At 44.2% G+C, this 20,398-nt stretch overlaps 1 non-coding gene across 1 annotated transcript; it reads right to left on the minus strand.

Annotated features, from left to right (window-relative positions):
- Window positions 1-1,380: 1,380 nt before the first annotated feature.
- On the minus strand, window positions 1,381-1,454 carry TRNAG-CCC (transfer RNA glycine (anticodon CCC)). The gene has a single exon. It is a non-coding gene; the product is annotated as a tRNA-Gly (tRNA).
- Window positions 1,455-20,398: the final 18,944 nt, after the last annotated feature.

Genomic DNA, 20,398 nt, shown 5'->3' on the forward strand with positions numbered 1-20,398 from the left:
ATATCTTTTTTTTTAGGTAAAAAGGAGGATTTGCTTTTTAAAAACTGACATATTATGGCACACATTGTTGTTTAATTTATGAATTGAACAGTTAATAATCTTAACAAATATTTGTAATATTCCTAATAAACATCAAAATATCATCAGCTCCATTTTATAAACACAGAAGCTGAGTGAGACTCAAAGAGGAGGATTTGCTTGGTGACAGCTAGTGGATGACAAAGCTTGAATTCAGAAGTAGGTGGTTCTGATTTCATAGTCCTTGCTAGACAGGCGATGATGAAAATTGTATCCTAGGACTTTTGGGGAACTAAGGCCTGGGGCAAACACCTAGAAAATGGGGAGAGACCTAGCATCCATCCTGCTCAGCAGGGCACCATCCAAGTGACTTAAACTAGGGCTCTGCTGACTTTTGGTTCTAGAAGATCAGCCTGGAAGATGGTCTGATCAAAGCCATCAGGCATACAGGTCATGAGAGATGATCTACCTGCCCTGGTGTGGCAACATTTTACAATGAACAGTGAACACACATCAGGAGATGACAGGCTGTCATCTTTTGGACCATATTTGCAGGAGGACATGGGCAGGTCTGAGATGATGGCAATCGTCTTACAGGACAATGTCATCTATCGAAAAAACTACACATTTTCCTCTTTTCGGGTCTGGTGTTAAGTATGCAATGCAGAGAGCAGCAGTAGTACTCAGAGCCTCCTTATACATCCATTCTTGCTTATTCTTAATTTATTCCTTTAAGTTTGATAGTTCATAACTACCTAGGAAGTGACATCACTATACTAGGCACCAGGGAAGAGTAGCTGGATGAGAAGAGGGTGGGCATGCTCAAGACTGTTCAGATAGAAAACTATTATAATGTCCACACCTGTACAGGCTCCGTTGGTGGCTCAGTGGTAAAGAATCTGCATGCAATGCAGGAGATGAGAGCTCGGTCCCTGGGTCAGGAAGATCCCCTGGAGAAGAAAATGGCAACCCCCTCCAGTATTCTTGCCTGGAGAATACAGTCCATGGTGTCGCAAAGAGTCAGACGCAACTGAGTGACTAAGCAACACCTGTACAGCATGTCAAACATGACGACAGAAGGGAGTGGAGAACAAAAGACAGCAGGGAAAAGATGCCCCCAAGTGACCCTGGGAAGGTTTCAATCGGAGGCTGTGCTGAACTTCCTTGGCCAGAGAGTCAGGACAATCATATTCCAGTTGCTCTGCTCTTCTCTCTTTTATTAAAATTATCATTTAAAAAATATTTTTAAAAATTTATCTATTTGGCTGCTAAGATCTATTAACTGGATCTTAGTTGTGGCACTCGGCATTTTCGATTTTCATTGTGGCATGCAAACTCTTAGTTCCAGCATGTGGGATCTAGTTCCCTGACCAGGGATCGAACCTGGGCCACCTGCATTGGGAATGTGGAGTCTTAGACCACTGGACCACCAGGGAAGTCCCTCTCTCTTCTTCTCTTAACAGTACCACTCCTTGGATCTAGGGTGTGAAAATATTCGTGATGATAACAAACATTTGTGTAGCACGTTACAAAAGGGCACCACGGAACCATCAGGCAACTGTCATTGTTAGTTCCATTTGATAAATTAAGAAGCGCTGAGATGAGCGGTGATGTCATTGGCCCAGTGTTGCTGGTTTACCACTGGGTCCCAGTAAAACGTGACTCCCGCAGGACCAGGACTTTGCCTCATTTGGACTGCTATTCACTGGCAGATTGTCAGCACCTGTCACTGGATAAGAGTCTTGCATGAGTAAATAAAACCCAAATGCTTCTTGATTCCAATACACATGCTTTCCATGATATTACCAGCCGCCCCCCTCCCCCGGCCCAATCTCCTCAATCTCCCACCCTGGTAAAGAATCCACCTGCAATTCGGCAGACCTGAGTTTGATCCCTAGGTTGGGAAGATCCTGTGGAGAATCATTGTGTGTAATGCAAAGGCTACCGGCTCCAGTATTCTGGCCTGGAGAACTCCATGGACTGTGTAGGCCATGGGGTCACAAAGAGTCGGACACGACTGAGTGACTTTTTCACTTTCACCAGCTCTATGTTCTGGGAACCAGCTTCTGTAGGAGAAAGTGTTACACACAATGATTCCTTTCCTCTCTTATCCAGGTCCAAGGGTTTAGTGACTGCTGTTTGTACAAAGCACACTCCACTGGGACCTCTCCAAGATGCTCGGGGACCAGAAGCACCGTGTGCTTGCGGAGGTGAGAGAGGGTTGGCGTAAGGAGAGCTTTGGCTGGGTGGCTGCCCAAGCTGGGAGCAATCTTCTGGCCATTTCAGTTCATCAGGCAGGACCCCGCTGGAGCCCAGCTGGAATCAGACATAAACAAAGTAGCCTTCCCCATGCCAACAAGAGTGGAAATAAGATGTGTCAGGGAGACAAACCCCCTCCTTGAGGCTCCTCCACTGTACCTATTAGAAGTGCGGTCCAGAGGCTGCGGGTGGTGGGGGAGAGCCTGTGGTTAAGAAAAGGGGACTATTAGCCGACACACTGGGTCATAATGGAAAATGTCACCTTTTCCAATTCCCTTGAAATAGTCACCTGGGGTCTGTTTTCGGCTATTGCTGCCCTGTTCTCAGTGGGGTCATTTCTTCTCCAGGGAACCTTGGGAGAGGCGCGAGATAGGAATAAAAGAGGAGAAACCAGGGCCGGGCATCTGTTTCCGCGCCTGCCTTGTTCTGGACCACTGCTGGGCCTCCGCACGTCTGGTCATCAGGGTCCTGTCCGTCTTAGGGAGTGATGCTTTCCCACTTGTCCTCACTCTCCTGGACGCTGCCAAGAGGTCCAAACATCTCCACTTCCTCCTGCAGGAGTCGAGCCAGCAGATGCCAGTCCACCAGCAGCATCAGCGGGGTCAGCCTGGCTGGATACCCGCTGCAAGCTGAGAGTGGTGGATCCAAGAGGTGGCTCTCAACCACTTTAAAGTCGTTTATCACTTTCTGGAGCACCAGCCACAAAGTAGCCTTCCCCATGCCAGCAAGAGTGGAAATAAGATGTGTCAAGAAGGTAAACCCTCTCCTTGAGGCTCCTCAGAAGTATACCTATTAGAAGTGCAGTCCAGAGGCTGCGGGTGGTGGGGAGAGCCCGTGGAAATCTTAATGTTGCCACATCTTCCCGAGGTGGGGGCAGTGGTACCAGCTTCCAACACAGTAAGGAGTGTGGCGATATTTCTGAAGTACACCCAAACTTACAAAAAATTCAGGATGTCTCTCCCATTCAAAAAAACCCCTATACTGGTCAGGGTGACAGGGAGATGCAAGGAAAATGAAACTGGGCAGAAAGTGCCCGGCACAGCGTAGTAAGAGGAAGACAAGTTTCTTTTCCATCTCATTGAAAATAGTAATGTGACATTTATTAATGTCCCAAATGCTCGAAACCAATTGTTTCCTTATGTGTACTAAATGAGTTTAGTCTTGACATGGGTGTGATGCAAATTTGCTTCGGCAGGGCCCGTGATGTCTGAAGGTAACACTGACCTTGTGTGGGTGCCTGTTGGGCTCCTTGCTGTGTGTGTGTGTGTCTTGGGCTCTCAGAACAGTGCTTACTAGTGCTTCATCCCGGTGGAGCCCAGTAGATTCTTTGGGATGAAGGCATGGTCACTTTCTTGAATAGTTTGGTTGTTAATGATGAAATGTCGCAAAGTCTCGGACACAACTGAGTGATTGAACTAACTAATGACAAAACAGAGAACGAAGCGAGTTAGGCGTCTCTGCAGAGTGGACAGGGGAAACATACAGAATTGTGTTGTCGTTCCTGGGGCCTCCAAAACCATGGCATGGTGCAGGGGGCCCACGGAGGCTTGGACTGAGTCCCCTCCTCTGTTGCCAATAGTCGGTGTGAACTTGGGTGTGTTATTTCCATCCTGTGGCTGGTCTTGGGTTTCTCATCTGCATATAGTATTGGAGGGTTGGGCTTTCTGTCTCCACTGCACGGAATGGTTCAGGCATTCCTCACTTTTGTCTGTGTGCATGTGTGGCGGTGGCGGGGGGCAGTGGTGTGTTCACACTGCACCCATACTTGTCACTTAATCCACTTTCTGTCTTCCTACCCTCAGAGTATTCCTTTATCTTGTCACTCTCCCACCTAAAACCCTCACACCTATGGGATAAAGACAGAGCTTGCCATGGATATAAATAAGAACACAGAGGATACAGACCACGTGCTCACGAAGTGTGATTTCCTAATTATACATGGAATTATGTTTCCCACAAAACCAAGATGCCCATTCTCTCAAAAGGTCCGTCAGAGATCTACACAACCTGAAATTTTAGAGTAATAACTTCCCTGAAGCAGAAATTTTGATAGCCTTATTCTCTGACCATGATGCATTACAATTCGAGTTTACAAATAGAATAATAGTTGCCAAACCCTTTAAAAATTTGAGATGAAAAAAAAAATACTCCCAAACCTAAAACAACTTTAGAAAAAAGTAATGGGCAGAAAGGATATCAAAATAGAAAGGACAGGTTCTTTTAAATTATTGCAAGTCTGAAACCCTGCAAAAGTTATAGGATATGGCCAAGTCTCTTTTTAAGGCATGTTTCATGTGCTCAGTTGACTTTATCAACAAGAAAAAGGGAAAAGCAGGTGATTTTATAATTGAATTCCTGAAGCAAAATACATAAAAATAAAGAAAACCAAGGAAGGTAAGAAGTAAGAATCGATAAAGATAAAAGCAGAAATGAATGAATTAGAGAGAGAAAGAGAGAGAAAAAAAGAATGAGTTCTTCAAAAACATTCCCACCCTCTGATGGGGTTGGGTAGGAGTGAGACTCAAGAGGGAGGGGATATATGTATACTTAGAGCTGATTCACTGTTACAGGGTGGAAACCAACACAACATTGTCAAGCAATTACGCTCCAATTAAAAATGAATTTAAAACATAGCCCAAACCCCAAGGAAAAGGATTGAACCTGACAAGAAACAGATTTCCCGTTTCAGTTTTCTGTGTGTAGTGTAACATACCACGCCTTGGTGGCAACACAAGTCTAGGAACTTCCCTGGTGGTCCAGTGGTTAAGACTTCTGGATTCCAACGCAGGGGATGTGGATTTGATCCTTGGTTGGGGAACTAGGATCCCACATGCCAGGCTGGTGGCCAAAGCAAAACAGAACAACGCCCCAATCTATTCTCTTGCAGTTTTGAGTAGTTTCACTGAGCCAGGGCCATGGTGTGGGCAGGGCTGGCTCCTTTTGGTGCCTATACAGACAAGTGTTTCCTTGCCTCTTCTGGATTCCGGAGGCTCCTGGCATTCCTTGTCTCCTGACCTCTTCCTTCCATCACTCTAACATTTGCTTCTGTCATCACATTCCCCCACTTCCTTCTGTGGCTTTCCTACATCTCCGCTTTTCACAAGGAAGGACTTTCATGATTACATGTAGGAGTCACTTGGTTAATCCATGATATGCTCCCCATTTCAAGATCCTTAACTTAATCGCATCTATAAGTCCTTTTTGCCTTACAGGTTGACATATATAGTTTCTGGGGTTTAGGACATGGATCCTTTGTGAGGGGATTTTATTCAGCCTACCATAATGCATAACCACAAATGTTTTCAAATTGCATATTAAAAATGTTCAGGAAATAGTATATGCAGCATGATTCCAATAAATCTGAAAATCTAGATGGAATGGTTTTCCTCACTCTGGAAATCTGAAAATATCTAAAACTGACTCAAGAATATGCAAAAAAGTAAGACAACAAATCTCCCCTTCTCCCTGAGGCTTACCAAAAAGCCACCAGGTCTGGATAGTTTTGTGGGCAATTTCTTAGCAACTGTAGCAAAAAGATAATACTCAGATCACACACATTTCTCCAGAGCATAACAAATATAGAATATCTTCAACCTCATTTTTCTGACTCATAATGAAACTTGACAAAGTATCTTGATGGAAAAAAAGAGACTCATTTCACTTGACTAGAGATGCAAAAATCCTGAGAAAAATATTAACAAATCAAATACATCAATATATCAAAGGAAAAATAAGCCATATCCAACGAGGCTTTATTCTAAGAATAATTATGGAAGCTTGTTTCACCATTAGAAGATTTATTAATTTCTTAATGTGATATATCTTACTGTCTAAATAGGTTAGAAGAGAAAAACAGATATGACCATCTTGTCGGGGTCTAAAACTTAATGTTACAAAGTTAAATATCCAGAACTGGAAACAGTTAGTTAGAAAGCTTTAGTATACTAAAGATAGAAAAAAATTCCTTAACACAAACAATATCACAAATAAATATTAATCATCAGAGTGAACAGTAAGAGAACTGCATTGGCTAAATCAAGTCTCTCCAATACTGTTGTCATTGCTGAGGTTTAGCTAAAGAAATACTGCAAGAATAATAAATAGGAAATAAACATCAAAAGTATGAATAAGAGCCAAAAAATTTCATTATTGATTTCAGTATTATTGTAAATCTAGAAAATCTAAGTTACTCAAAAGAGAATATACTAAGTGATAGTTCAATAAACTGGCTGTATAAGACAAAAATCAACAGTTTTCTTACACATTTAGAATAATCAAAAATTCTATCTGCAAATGTAACTAGTTGCTGGAAATTAGGAAAAGCTCAAAATGTGGGAGAACTGCATAAAAACATTATCAAATGCTATTGAATGAACTAAGAAAATAAAAATGAGAAATATACCATATTCTTGCTGGAAATATTCATTCTTGTGAATAAGCCTTTTATCCCAGATTAACATATTAGTTTATGAAATGCCACTTAAAATCTCAGTGGGTTCTTTTTGAAGTTTACAAATTGATTCTTAAGTTCATCTTGAAGAGTGAATACAGAAAAATAATTCATAAATTTTGGAAAAGAGAAGAATAATGACTGGGTTTGCTTTGCTATCAAATATACTATGAAGTTATACTAGTTAAATGATCTTGTATTGGCACAAAAATTGATAAAGTCATTAACTGATCAAAGTTAATTCCAGAAGGATTTGTATTTAAATGCTCTTATAAAAATAGGAAACAAGATTGAGGGGAGGAGAGGGTGAGATGTATGGAGAGAGTAACATGGAAACTTACATTATTGTATGTAAAATAGATAGTCAATGGGAATTTGCTGTATGTCTCAGGAAACTCAAACAGGGGCTCTGTATCAATCTAGAGGGGTGGGATGGGGAGGGAGATGGGAGGGAGGTTCAAAAGGGAGGGCTGTATGTATACCTATGGCTGATTCATGTTGAGGTTTGACAGAAAACAGCAAAATTCTGTAAAGCAATTATCCTTCAATAAATTTTTTTTAATTACATCAAGGCTGGAAACCTTTAAAACATTGACAGATTTGATTACACAATAATTTTATGTGTTTCCACATTGAAAGACATCATTAACACAGTTAATAGATAGTCAACAAACTGGAAAAATACATTCTGTGTGCTAGGTAAAGACTTAGCAATCACGATATATAAAGAACCCCTACACATCAATAAGGAAAAGGTAAATAGCAACAAGATGATGCTAATTAATGATTTACAGAAAAAGAAATACGAATTTTCAGTGAGCGTAAGATCTTTCACTAATGAAAAGAAATTCATATTAAATCTGTGAGCTCCTACCTTTCACCTCTTAGAAACAATGGGGACATCTATGTTCTTAAAGTGTACAGAAACATATGCTGTTGGTGAGGGTATACACTGCTTGTTGCAACCATCTGGAAAGACAGATTATCCATGTGTATGAAATTGTAAATAGGCATTCCCTTTGACCTAGCAATTACACATCTATGTATTTATTCTATGGACATAATCTCACAAGTTTGCCAGGATCTGAATGCAATGTCAACTGATACATTACTTATAATAATAGCAAAGAATTTAAACTACCAGTTAGGAATTTTTTAAATACATACAACTGATTCAAACCTTGATGAATTACATCAAGGAGGAGCCAGCCTGAATTTAACCTGTTCAGGGCTGAGGGCATGAGTCCAAATAGAAGGTGACATAGCTCGACACACAAAAGGTACAAATGAAACAAGTGAACAGTTAAAAATATCATATCCTTCTACCTTGATTCATATAACTTCTAACATGGGTAAAACTGCAATTTTATTTGGCTATAGTTTGGCAAAAAGCAAAGGTGACTGAATTTAATGGTTATCATGCATGTTTCTGTGTTCTGCTGATGGGCCTGTGGTTTCTAAGTGATTTTTTAAAAAACAGACATTTCATCACGATAGCTGTATGTTTATTCCAGAAATTTTACTTTTCTTGTCCGTATTTCAGTGACATCACTAATCATATCATTATAATTGAGATTGTCACATAATTTGTGTTCTATTGTTGTTGTTCAGTCACTAAGTCATGTCAACTCTTTCTGATCCCATGGACTGCAGCACGCCAGGCTTTCCTGTCTGTTACTATCTCCTGGATTTTGCTCAAAATCATGTCCTTTGAATCTGAGATGCTGTCTAACCATCTCATCCTTTGCTGCCCTCTTTTCCTTGGTCTTCAATCTTTCCCAGAATCAGGGTCTTTTCAAGTGAGTTAGTTCTTCACATCAGGCAGCCAAAGTATTGGAGCTTCAGCTTCAGTATTAGTCCTTTCAAAGAATATTCTGGGTTGATTTCCTTTAGGATTGACTGGTTTGATCTCCCTTACAGTCCAAGCGACCCTCAAGAGTCTTCTCCAGCACCACAATTCAAAAGCATCGATTTTTTTGTATTCAGTCTTCTTTATGGTCCAACTCTCACATCGTACATGACTATTGGAAAAACCATAGCTTTGACTGCATGGATCTTTGTCGGCAAAGTGATGTCTCTGCTTTTAATACGCTATCTAGGCTTGTCATAGCTTTCCTTCCAAAGAGCAAGTGTCTTTTAATTTCTTGGCAGCAGTCACCGTCCACAGTGATTTTGGAGCCCAAGAAGAGAAAATCTTTCACTTTTCCCCCTTCTATTTGCCATAAAGTGATGGGACCAGATGCCATGATCTTAGTTTTCTGAATGTTGAGTTTTAAGCCAGCTTTTCACTCTCCTGTTTCACCTTCATCAAGAGGCTCTTTAGTTCTTCTTTGCTTTCTGCCCTTAGAATGGTATTATCTGCATATCTGAAGTTGTTGATATTTCTCCTAGCAATCTTGATTCCAATTAGTGATTCGTCCAGCCCGGCACAATGTCACCCCCACTCCAGTACTCTTGCCTGGAAAATCCCATGGACGGAGGAGCCTGGTGGGGGGAAGTCCATGGGGTCGCTAAGAGTCGGACACGACTGAGCGACTTCACTTTCACTTTTCACTTTCATGCATTGGAGAAGGAAATGGCAACCCACTCCAGTGTTCTTGCCTGGAGAATGCCAGGGACGGGGGAGCCTGGTGGGCTGCCGTCTATGGAGTCGCAGAGAGTCGGACACGACTGAGCGACTTAGCAGCAGCAGCAGCATGCATGCTGCATATAAGTTAAATAAGTAGGGTGACAATATGCAGCCTTGTCATACTCCTTTCCCAATTTTGACTAGTCAGTTGTTCCATGTCTGGTTCTAACTGCTGCCTGTTGACCTGCATACAGATTTCTCAGGAAACAGGTAAGGTGGTCTGGTATTCCCATCTCTTTAAGGATTCCCAGTTTGTTGTGATCCACATAGTTGTGTTGTATGGACAACACCCAAACAGACAAACTTTCTCAAGTCATTGTAGTTTTTATGTAGTCTTTTATTAATTTTAATTTGGAGAAATTTTTCTGAGGCAATAGCAACTGGAACCATTAATTTCAGTCTTAAAACGATATGGACAGGGACTTCCCTGGTGGTCTAGTGGTTAAGACTTTGCTTTCTAATGCAGGAGTTGAAGGTTTAATCCCTGGTTAGGCGGCTAGGATCCCATATCCCTCACGGCCAAAAGACCAAACGTGGAGCAGAAGGAATATTGTAATAAATGCAATAAAGACTTTAAAAATGGCCCACAACAACAACAACAAATTGTGAAAAAAAAAAAAAAACCCCACAGAGATTTAGAAATGAACATGAAATTTTACCTATCCTGTTCAAACATCGAAATGGGTAACATGGGTAAATCAGAAAATATTAGAGAGTACATCACTTTTATCATATATATGGCTATCACTTACACCTTAATTTTCACTGTCTTTTAAAACAATGCTGGATCAACTCAGAAATGGAAAGGTTGGTAACATGTTTTACCCTTTTAAATTTAGATGTGCATGTGTGTTCTAGTTGCTCAGTTGTGTCCAACTCTTTGCCACCTCATGGACTGTAGCCCAACAGGCATTCCCTTCTCCAAGGGATCTTCCCGATCCAGGGATTGAACCCACATTTCTTGCATTGCAGGAAGATTCTCTACTGTCTGAGCCACCAGGGAAGCCCTTAAATTCAGATAAAGATCTATAAATGTAAGGCTGCTCAGGTGGCATTAGTGGTAAAGAACCCACCTGCCAATGCAGAAGGCTATTATAAGAGATGTGGGTTTGATTCCTGGGTCCAGAAGGTCCCCTAGAGGAGGTCAGAGCAGCCCGCTCCAGTATTCTTGCCTGGAGAATCCCATGGACAGAGGAGCCTGGTGGGCTACTGTGGAAAAGAGTGAGACATGACTAAAGCGACTTAGCACGCATGCACACTATAAATGTAAAGTAATATAAATTGCTTAATACTGAAAAATGTTTCTCAAATGCTACACGCAGGTCTTGTAAATACCATGATGAGTTAGAACATGAAAAGAAGCAAGAAAATGTACACTTACGTTTCCTGGGAAACAATACTGCATTAGGTAAGCGTGTGGCACATTTATGCTCTTTGAGAGAAAGACTGGAATTGGTTAATTCTCACTCCCAGCACAAGCCTTCTGACTCTGTGATCATCTCTACGACCTACAGCACTGTCAGTCCCTGACATCAGCAGTGGCACAACCCACAGATCTTTGTGGCATCTGGACACAGATGGAAAATGAGAGATGAACAAAAACTTACCTGGGGCCTGAATAGCATCAGCCAAGGGCATGAGCATTTAGGTAGTTTATCTGCCGGCACTGAGGCTGGGTCCTGGGCAACAAAAGCACCCATGCGTTCTTCTTTTCATTTTTAATGTTTATTTATTTGTTTGGCTGTGTCAGGTCTCATTTGCTGCACTCAGGATCTTCGTTGCCTTATGCAGGGTCTTTCGTTGCTGTGCACAGACTCTCTAGTTGTGGAGAGCGGGCATAGGGGCCCCGTGGCATGTGGGATCTTAGTTTCCTGAACAGGGATCGAACCCGCATCCCCTGCATTGCAAGGCAGATTCTCAACCACGGGACCACCAGGGAAGTCTGTCCCATGAGTTCTTTAACAATTCTTTTTTTGGGGGGTAAGTTTGTGATATGGGAGGTCACAGATACGTGATATCCTAAGTCAGGGCTTAGAGGCCCACTTGAAGGGAAGAAACTCATGCTATGGGTGGGCTGTCAGGCCTGGAGCAGAGGCCCCGCCAGGAGCTGGAATAAAGCACAGAGTTAGCCATTTGGAAAGTGGGTGGGCAGTGGCCAGACAATGTGTGAATTAGCATCCATGAAAGAGACACAGCCATGTGGATGTGAGGGTTAAGCTGGGCGGGGGGCGGGGTGGGGGAGCAGTTTGGTGAGCCCATGGCTCAAGATCTCCAGACCCCTCTTGCTGAGATTGAAGCTTCTAGAACATTCTCATCTGGAGCAGAGCTGAGCCTGCGAGTACCTGGGATTTTCCAGGGAAGGTTTGCCCCCTGAGAGGCTTTGGTGGGGTCCCTGTGATGGGGAGAAGAGTGAGACGCTGCTAGTCTGTTTAGTACAGAGAGCATCACTCTATGGAGTGTGTAGCACTCAAACGGTGAGCAGGGTTGGGACACAGTTAGAGTAGAGTGACTCAGGTTCATGACTAAACCGTAAGCTCCTTCAAGACATCTTTCCTGTTGGTCTTTCATTGCGTCCCCAGTGCTTGTTACACAGTATGTGTTTTAAAATATTTATTTATTCATAGAATTGGCTGCGATGGGTCTTATGGCATGTGGGACCTTCATTACATCATGTGGGATCTTTCAGTGGGGCACATGGTCTCTCTAGTTGTATCCTGTGGGCTTAGTAATTGTGGCCAGCAGGCTTACTTTCTCTGAGGCATGTGGGACCTTAGTTCCCGGACCAGGGATCAAACCCAGGTCCCCTGCATTGCAAGCCAGACTCTTTGCCATTGGGTCACCAGGCCAATCCCCACACCGAGCATATTGATAAATATCTTTCCAATGAACACTTAAGTGGTTAGAGGTAATCAGTGAACACGAACAATGAGCACTTAAGAGGTAGAAAGGCTGGTTTTGCATTCTGGCAAGGGATGCAGTGCAGAAGAAAATTCTAGAGATCGGAGGGCAGAAGAGTTTTGTGTCTCCAGGATTCAAACTTCCTGTGCGGTGAAATCTAATTATGGAGATTTTCATACCTGGCAAGTCTGAAGCGAGCAGCAGAGGGACAACTACAAGGATGGAGAGGCCCATAAAACAGAGATTTCCGCCAGCAGAGAGCTAGAATTCCTCTAGTTCCCCCGCTCTGCAATACCCCAAGTGTTTCTCACAGCCCTTCCCACAATGTAAGCTCATTTACTCCAAGCATCCATCTGAACTTGGCTGGCCATGGGTATCATTTGATCTGCTTTATGGGATGGGAAATGAGGCTGAGAAAACATTAGCGATTTAAGACAGCACGGAGAGTGAAGGTCACCTGTGGACAGGGCTTCAGTCTCTGGGCTCCCCAGGGAGGCTAATGCAACGCGAGGAACATGCCTCTGGCCACCTCTGTCTGACCTGAGGCATCACCGTGGTCCCCTTGGCTGTGCAGAGCCTTCAAGAAACAGGTAAAGGCAGGAGAGTGAATGTCTCAACGAAGACCTGCGGTGGGCCACCCCTCGCTGCTTTCCTGATGACAGGGTACATCCTTCATGGCGCGTCCTCCCAGCATTTGGCTTGGAACACGACGGGGCTTGCGGAGGGCTCGGAGATCCCCAAGGGTGGCAGGTGCTAGATATTAACATAACAGCAACTTTTGTCAAGCAGAAAGCTCCCTCACGCTGCTGATGTCGAGCTCCCCAAAGTTTAGAAATATGCAAAATTGGCTCACTGGCATCTTTACACCTGGCCGAACCTCTTAACAGCATCTTCCCCCCACTCAGTGTGCCCAGCAGAAGGCTGCCTTGCACGCTCCCCGCTCTCCTCTCTCCTCCCTTTCCGTCGTCTCCTGTCAGATTCCTTCCTCCCAGTCTTTCAGGCAGCGAGTCATTTTTCTGGCGCCGTCACTTACCGCTCCGCCTAACTGCTGCAGTTCAGCGTGGCCGAACTAATGATGCAGCAATTAAGAGTGATTAGGGTTATTGATAATAAAGAGACTTCATAAACGTGATTAAATGCACTCATTAATGAGCGCGCGGTGGGTGCTTGTGTGGGGGTGGGCTAGGATGGAATGAAAGGTGGGAACGGCGGGGAAAAGAATCTTATTCTGGGAAGGGCCTGGTGTGGATCTGAAGATGGCTGAGCAGTTTGGCAGGAAGGTGGGGAGTCCCCGGGGGCTTGGACTTTGAGGAAATGACAGCAAAACTGCTGTCCAGAAGACATCACTCATTTCTATGGTATAAGTGGGGGGTGGGACCAAGCAATGAGATGTTGAAACAGAAGAGCCTTCAGAATCACAGTAAATGGTCCAGGCTTGAGATGCGTTTTGTCCTCACCTTTCCCGGGGGTGAATGACTGAGGTTGTTATGGATTTACACAAGCAAAGTTCTGCCCCCAAAGCTCTGCCCCCGAACCGTTCCCCTGCCAGCACTTGGGATTAAGGATGGCGCCAGCATCTTTGTGCTTTTGATCATCTCTCTGCTTGCTGGGGATAAGGGTACCACTTTAATAGCATCCTTCTTTGCCTCTCTTTCTAGATAAACCTCTAGCGGGCTGGAAAGACAGAGGATATGGTCCTCGTCCTCCCTGCCATGTCTAGAAACTGTGGGGAAACCTTATAGCTCACTTGCTTCAAGGACCTAGAGAATTAACTCTGACCTCCGTTCAGAGCTATGACAATTGAGAGAGGAGAGCTTCCAAGTCCATCTTTGCTTATAGATTGCAGACAGTGCAAATAAACCTGAGTTTAAATAAACTGAGGGTTTTTTTTTTTTTTAGGAAAAATAAGAGAGCAAGCTTTTTAGAAGAGGAACCCCAATACACATGCCAAACACCCACTTTGTTGTGGTGGTTCAGTTGCTAAGTAGCGTCCAACTCTTTGCAACCACATGGACTGCAGCAGTCCAGGCTCCTCTGTCCTCAACTGCCTCCTGGAGTTTGCGCAAACTCACATCCATCGAGTCAGTGATGCTATCCAATCATCTGATCCTCTATAGTCCCCTTCTCCTTTTGCCTTCAATCTTTCCCACCACCAGGGTCTTTCCAATGAGGTCTTCCAAATCTATCTTCACTTGTAGATTCCAGATGGTACAAATAAACCTGAGTTTAAATAAACTGAAAGAGATTTTATTTTTAGAAAAAATAAGAGGAACCCCAATACATATGCCAAACACCCACTTACCTGAGAGTAACATGCTGCATGCTATGGACTCCTGCCTTGGAGCAGGCTCCCAGGAATTTTGAGACAAGTGAGTCATTAACTAGCCTATGGTTACTAATACTTCCAAGCAGTTATACTGAATTTCTCCTATATCAATGATTTTTAAAAAAATGAATTGGTAATACCCCCTCATTTGACTTTTGTTAATCTGGGCTCATGAAACTATGCTGTGGATCCTCAAAGCGTGTTGTTGACCCACCTGGGGGACCCCTGCAGCTGGGAAAGTTCTGCTGTCTGTCCTCCATGCCATTCCCTCTGGTCCTCTGTGGACTGAGGCTTCCTGTTGGGGGGAGGATTTAACATGTCAGGGGGGCACATCACTCACTCCTCCAGCAGAGTCGCAGCTGAAATGAAATACTCGAGCTGTTGTAAAAGATTTACACAGCCATCGTGTAACTGATACTGTGAAGGGAGATTTAATAGGCACCTTCAGTTTGCAAACGCCACTGATTTAGCCCTCAACCGACTTCTATCATGGGTTGAGCTGCTTAGGGACTCTGTCATCCAGTCGACAGCATCCATCCAGAGCCCTTGGTGTAGACGAAAGCACCTCGGAGGGAGGAGGACTGGCAACAGTGAAAGGAACCGCTGGATCTCAGGATTGGATGCTCCTTAAATTTCATCTTATGTTGAATCCCTTTAGCAGCATCCCTGTCACATGCTCCTTGCTCATCACCTTTCAGGGAAGCCCATTTATTTATTTGAGGGGAACTTGGACTGTCAGAAAGCTTTTCTTTAGCCGGAGATGAAATCACCAGGACCTAAAAGTTATGGTGCGGGATCGCTTTATAGGCAAGACCAAGTGATAATGAGGACTTTTTGGTACTTGAGCAGCTCAACTTCCTGGAATGGATATCAAAGTGAGCCCTGTGGAGTATTCCTCTGTTGGGGAGAAGACACCTGAGATTTTGGTGGTCCTAATTTGTCCACTCAACACTCATCTGTTGACCTTTACTCAAGGTGCCCTGGAGGATAATTGGTTCTTGTCTTAGAGGTGCTCAGAGACTGTAATAATTGGCAATGTCATATTAGCTCATCCAGGAACTATAGAGCATTCAGAAAGAGAGAAATGCAATGCACATCAATACCTTTAAGTCACACATACACTTTGACCAAGAAACTCCGTATATAGGAATTTAACCTTAGAAAATAATTCTAGGACAAGATTAACATGCAGGAGGTTCACTGCAGTGTTATTGATGTGTGTGTGTTAGTCACTCAGTCATGTCTTACTCTTTGCGATTCCATAGACTGTGGCCCACCAGTCTCTTCTGTCCATGGGATTTTTCCAGGCAAGAATACTGGAGTGGATTGTCATTCCCTTCTCCAGGGGATCTTCCTGATCCAGGGATCGAACCTGGATCTCCTGCATTGCAGGTGGTCTCTTTAACATCTGAGCCACCAGGAAATCAACATTATTGATAATAGCCCCGAACCAGAAATAACCTTATTGTCCAATAATAAGGGAACAGTTAGATAACTTATGGCTAAATTCATTCAATGAAATATTATGCAGTCACTAATAACCATGCTTTCAAATAATGTTCTAAGGTCATGGGGGAAATTCTCACCATGGGATCTTAAGTGAAAACAAACAAACAAGATATAAAACCATATATCCGGCTTTGAATATCTGTCTATCTGCCATCTGTATTTAACACTGGCTATTAGTAACCTCTTTACACTTGTCTGTGTCTTCCAAAGTTTACAACGAATGCAAAACAGCCTAATTTTTATCATCAGAAAAACTCAGTGTCCATACTTTTCTTGGTTTGTCTCTATGGCAGAAAGGAGAAGATAGGACTAGCTGGATGGGGAAGGTAGGGCATTTGTAATCCAAGCAGGGGTAAGACTGGCGAGGAAAGACTGCCCAGTGCTGCTGGCTGCCTCCTGCTCTATCCGGAAGCCTGGAGGGGCTGCTGGGAGGGAAAGGCCCAGACACGGGGAGGGACCCAGAAAGACTCTGTAGGGAGGTGATGGGGACGCAGGAAAGGAGGTTGGCAGATGCAGGATCCTGCCAGCATTGCAGGTGCCGTCCTGGTGAGGTACTCGACTTGAAGGGGCCCTGTGAGGATGCCCGGGCCAGGTGGGGAAGCTTGCCACGTGGTTTTCTTTTCAACAGCTGGCCATCACATCCTAGGGTTTGACATCTCCTGCTTTGATTTAAATTTAACTGAAATTCCAAGGAATGTATGCATTCCAGCTTGCATAGTGCATTTGGGCACATCTTGCCCAGAAGGAGCTCATCTTTCCTCTGAGGTACAGGCCTGGCCTCACTGCCTCTAACCACCAATGCTCGTTTCTCTTCCGAGCACCTGTCGCACCCCTTACCTGCAATCCTCACGCACTGCCTCAGTTGTCAGCTACGTGCGTGCAGACCCATCTGATCATCTCATTAACTAGACGTTCAGGCTTGGGAGAGCTAAAACTCTGTCTGAATCCCTTTATGCCCCCACACAGTCCATTCAACTAATGCAGTGTCAAAACTGGAAGGCTGTCTCAACGTGATCCCACCCAGCCCTTCATTTTAAAGGCTGTAAGAGAGTAAGAGAGATTGGGAGGCTGGTCCAAAGTCACCTAGCAATGGATGAGAAGCAGTTCATTCATTTAACAAGTATTTAGTGAGCCTGTGTCTCTTGGCTTCCAGATTGGGGCACTCAGCCAATGAGTCTTTGTTTGCTGATTGAATGATGACGCCCGGACTACATCCCTCCTTATGGTCAGCTTTGACCATAAGAAATATTTTCTCAGCACCAATTGTTTGCCAGACACCTTATAGGGAGCCAGTCTCTCTTTATTCCTCATATCCATCCTATGGCATCCTTTATTTTTGTGGATGAAAACTAAAGAGGATTGACAACCCTAGCATAGCACACAGATAAAAAGTGGAGGAACTGGAATTCAACTCCAGGCTTGCTCCTGAGAGTTCAGGGCTATGGCCTTGACCCCACCCCTCAGACTGCAGGTGGGGTGTCGAGAGTCATACAGGGTGACTCTGCTCTCAAGGTCAATACTATTCACTCTTCAGCCTCCCAGTGAAGCTCTGACCAATATTTGTTCATTAATGTCCTCTGTTGAGCTGCCCTTAAGATAAAATTCTTTTCACACAAGGAGATCTGGCATTCAGTTTAAGGTAAGAAAGAGGTGAGGTGAGGCCTGTTTTCCTCTGGTGGTTTTGCGCATTTGGCATTGAAGCCTGCAGTCTAGAAAACAACAGCAGTCAGCTTGCACCGGGAGAGAGAAAGAGAAAATTCTATCATGTCAGAATAATGAGATCTGTGATTTCAGCACTTACCAGGTCAAAGACACACACAATGTGTTATCTGTAATGCTCTCCTCCTGACATTTGGGGAAATTGCATTTATGCAGAGAACACAGGACAGGGAAACATGGGACTCCACGGATGCCACTCAAGAGCTGACAAACTGCAGCTCCCCTGCCCTGGGGGCCCTCTGGGAGCACAGAGGTGTGGCCTGCCCCAGTGACAGCGGGGGCCTCCCAGATCCTCGGGCCCTGCCACCCCAGTGATAAGGGGACATCGCGGGGTTTGCTGGATGGTTGGTTGGTTGGCTGAGGAGTTAGATGCAAAGAGATTTCTCTGGGGTCCTCTGTGTGCAGAATGAGGTCTTCTTTTAACCCCAAATCTTCTGGAGTACCTCTCCCCGCCAGCCTTTCCCAGATGTTTGATGACAGATCTGGGTTTCTTCGGGTTTAAGTTTCAATTGTTGTTGGGGTCTCCCCTCACTCTCCAGTTCCTGCTCCCACAAGCCCCCGGGCACCACGGGAAGGGCATGGGGCTTGACGCTCTGAGCTGACTCATGGCAGTGAGTTTATCGCCCTCTCTGACGAGCTCCTGCATCTTTCCTCCTGTCTCACCGCTCTCTTTATCTGCAGTGGCAGTGATGAAGTGATTGATTACCCTGCCTCAGACGTCTGTGCAGTTTTAAATTTAATCCTGCTCACAACAATAGGCAGACTGACGGGGAGGTCCACGCACTTGCGTGTGTGCATGCACACACACACACACACACACACTGCAGAGCAAAGCAGGGAGTGATTCTCTCCTGGACATGACATTTCAAAAGGTTCCTCTCTTTGCTCGCAATCTGAGAACCGTTTTCTTGTCCGGTTCTTCGGGAGAGAATTAGGGGTTTGTTAAATGGCCCTGACAGTGCATCTCCCGTCAGAGATTCCTCAGAGGTTGGTCTTTTCAGTGGCAGTTGCATGCGAATGTTGGACTGATGAACAGCTTGCAAAAAAAAAAAAATTATTTTTGCAGCAGAACTCTTTTTTTTTTCAACCTGGAACTCTAATGTAAGAAATAGATTGGAGTGAAAAACTGATTCCCTGGCCAAGCTAACTCTTTGGTCAGGTTCATGTCAATATCTGTGGTGCTTCTCAAGTACTGCTCACTTCTTGGGAGCCCTGGGAGTCTGTAATACTCATTTGGGAAACCTACTGGACCAGTTGGTAAGTGCTTACCAACCATCCCTAAGGACCAGAGAAGTTAAGTGATAGACCAAGGTCACACAGCAAGTTGGCAGTTGAGTTGGGTCTGCAAGCCAGGTTTTCTAAGGTCAGATACATGAGCCATATTTATACTTCTGTAAAGAATGGAGATTATTTTTTCCCATTGCCCTAGAATCAGTGATTCTGAAGATAGGAGGAGATAAATGCCACATTTTAAAGAGAACCACTAACAACTGGGCTAGAACCTTCTCCTAGAGCTTCCTGTGAAGGGGTCATATTGATACCCTCCCCCATAGTCATCAATTCTTGAAAGAGATATTCCTCACAAAAAGGACTTAGGGGGAAGAAATTTGGAAGTGAACCAAATTTGGGTGTCTGGAACTGGGCGAGGGGAATGATGTGGAGGATGGAGAGCCAGAAATGGGTCTCACCCGGCGGAGAAGCTGGAGGGGATGACCTGAAGGATCCTCCAGAAATCCCAGCACATGCCCCACAAGGAAGCGTAACTCTGATCAGTGTGGACTCGAGGAGCAATTCAGAGCCCCGATGGATAGAAATGAGCTTTCCTGGTGGCTCAGTCTTAGAGAATTCACCTGCAATGCAGAAGATGCAGGTTTGATCCCTGGGCTAGAAAGATCCCCTGGAGAAAGAAATGGCAACACACTCCAGCATTCTTGCCTGGGAAATCTCATGAACAGAGGAACCTGGCAGGCTACAGTCCATGGGGTCGCAGAGAGTTGGACACAACTAAGCAACCAAACAACCACAACAGCAGTGGATAGAGTTGCAGTCTCTTATAAGAAGGCATGGGATTTCTTCCTCCTCCAGTCCAATAGTTTTGAGTTTCTAAGCCCTCAAGTTCTGCCAATGATCGGGGAGAGGAGTAACTTTATTTATTTTTGGCTGCCCTGTGTGGGATGCAGGATCTTGGTTCTCCTACTAGAGGCTGAATCTGTGTTGCCTGCATTAGGAGCTCAGAGCTCTAACCACTGGTCTGCCAGAGAAGTTCCAGGAGTAACATTAAATTGGATGTAAAATTGAAGTTTTCAAGTGCACTGGATTTCTTCATCAACTTTGTATTATGTAAATTAAAAGTATGCAGAAATGTTGAACAGTTAAAACAATGAACATCACTCTAATCACCCTCTAGTTTCACTAATTGTTAATAATTAGTTGGCCTACGTTCGGGTCTATCTATCCACCCATCAGTTCCAAAGTATACAGCAATGTCATGACACTTCACCCCTAAACATCTCTTGAAATTAAGGTTAATCTTTATAATCACCAAACCATGATAAACACCTAAATTAATTCCCTAATGTCATCCAACCCA

The sequence above is a fragment of the Bubalus kerabau genome, chromosome 2, assembly GCF_029407905.1.
Source record: "Bubalus kerabau isolate K-KA32 ecotype Philippines breed swamp buffalo chromosome 2, PCC_UOA_SB_1v2, whole genome shotgun sequence".
NCBI lineage: Eukaryota > Metazoa > Chordata > Mammalia > Artiodactyla > Bovidae > Bubalus > Bubalus kerabau.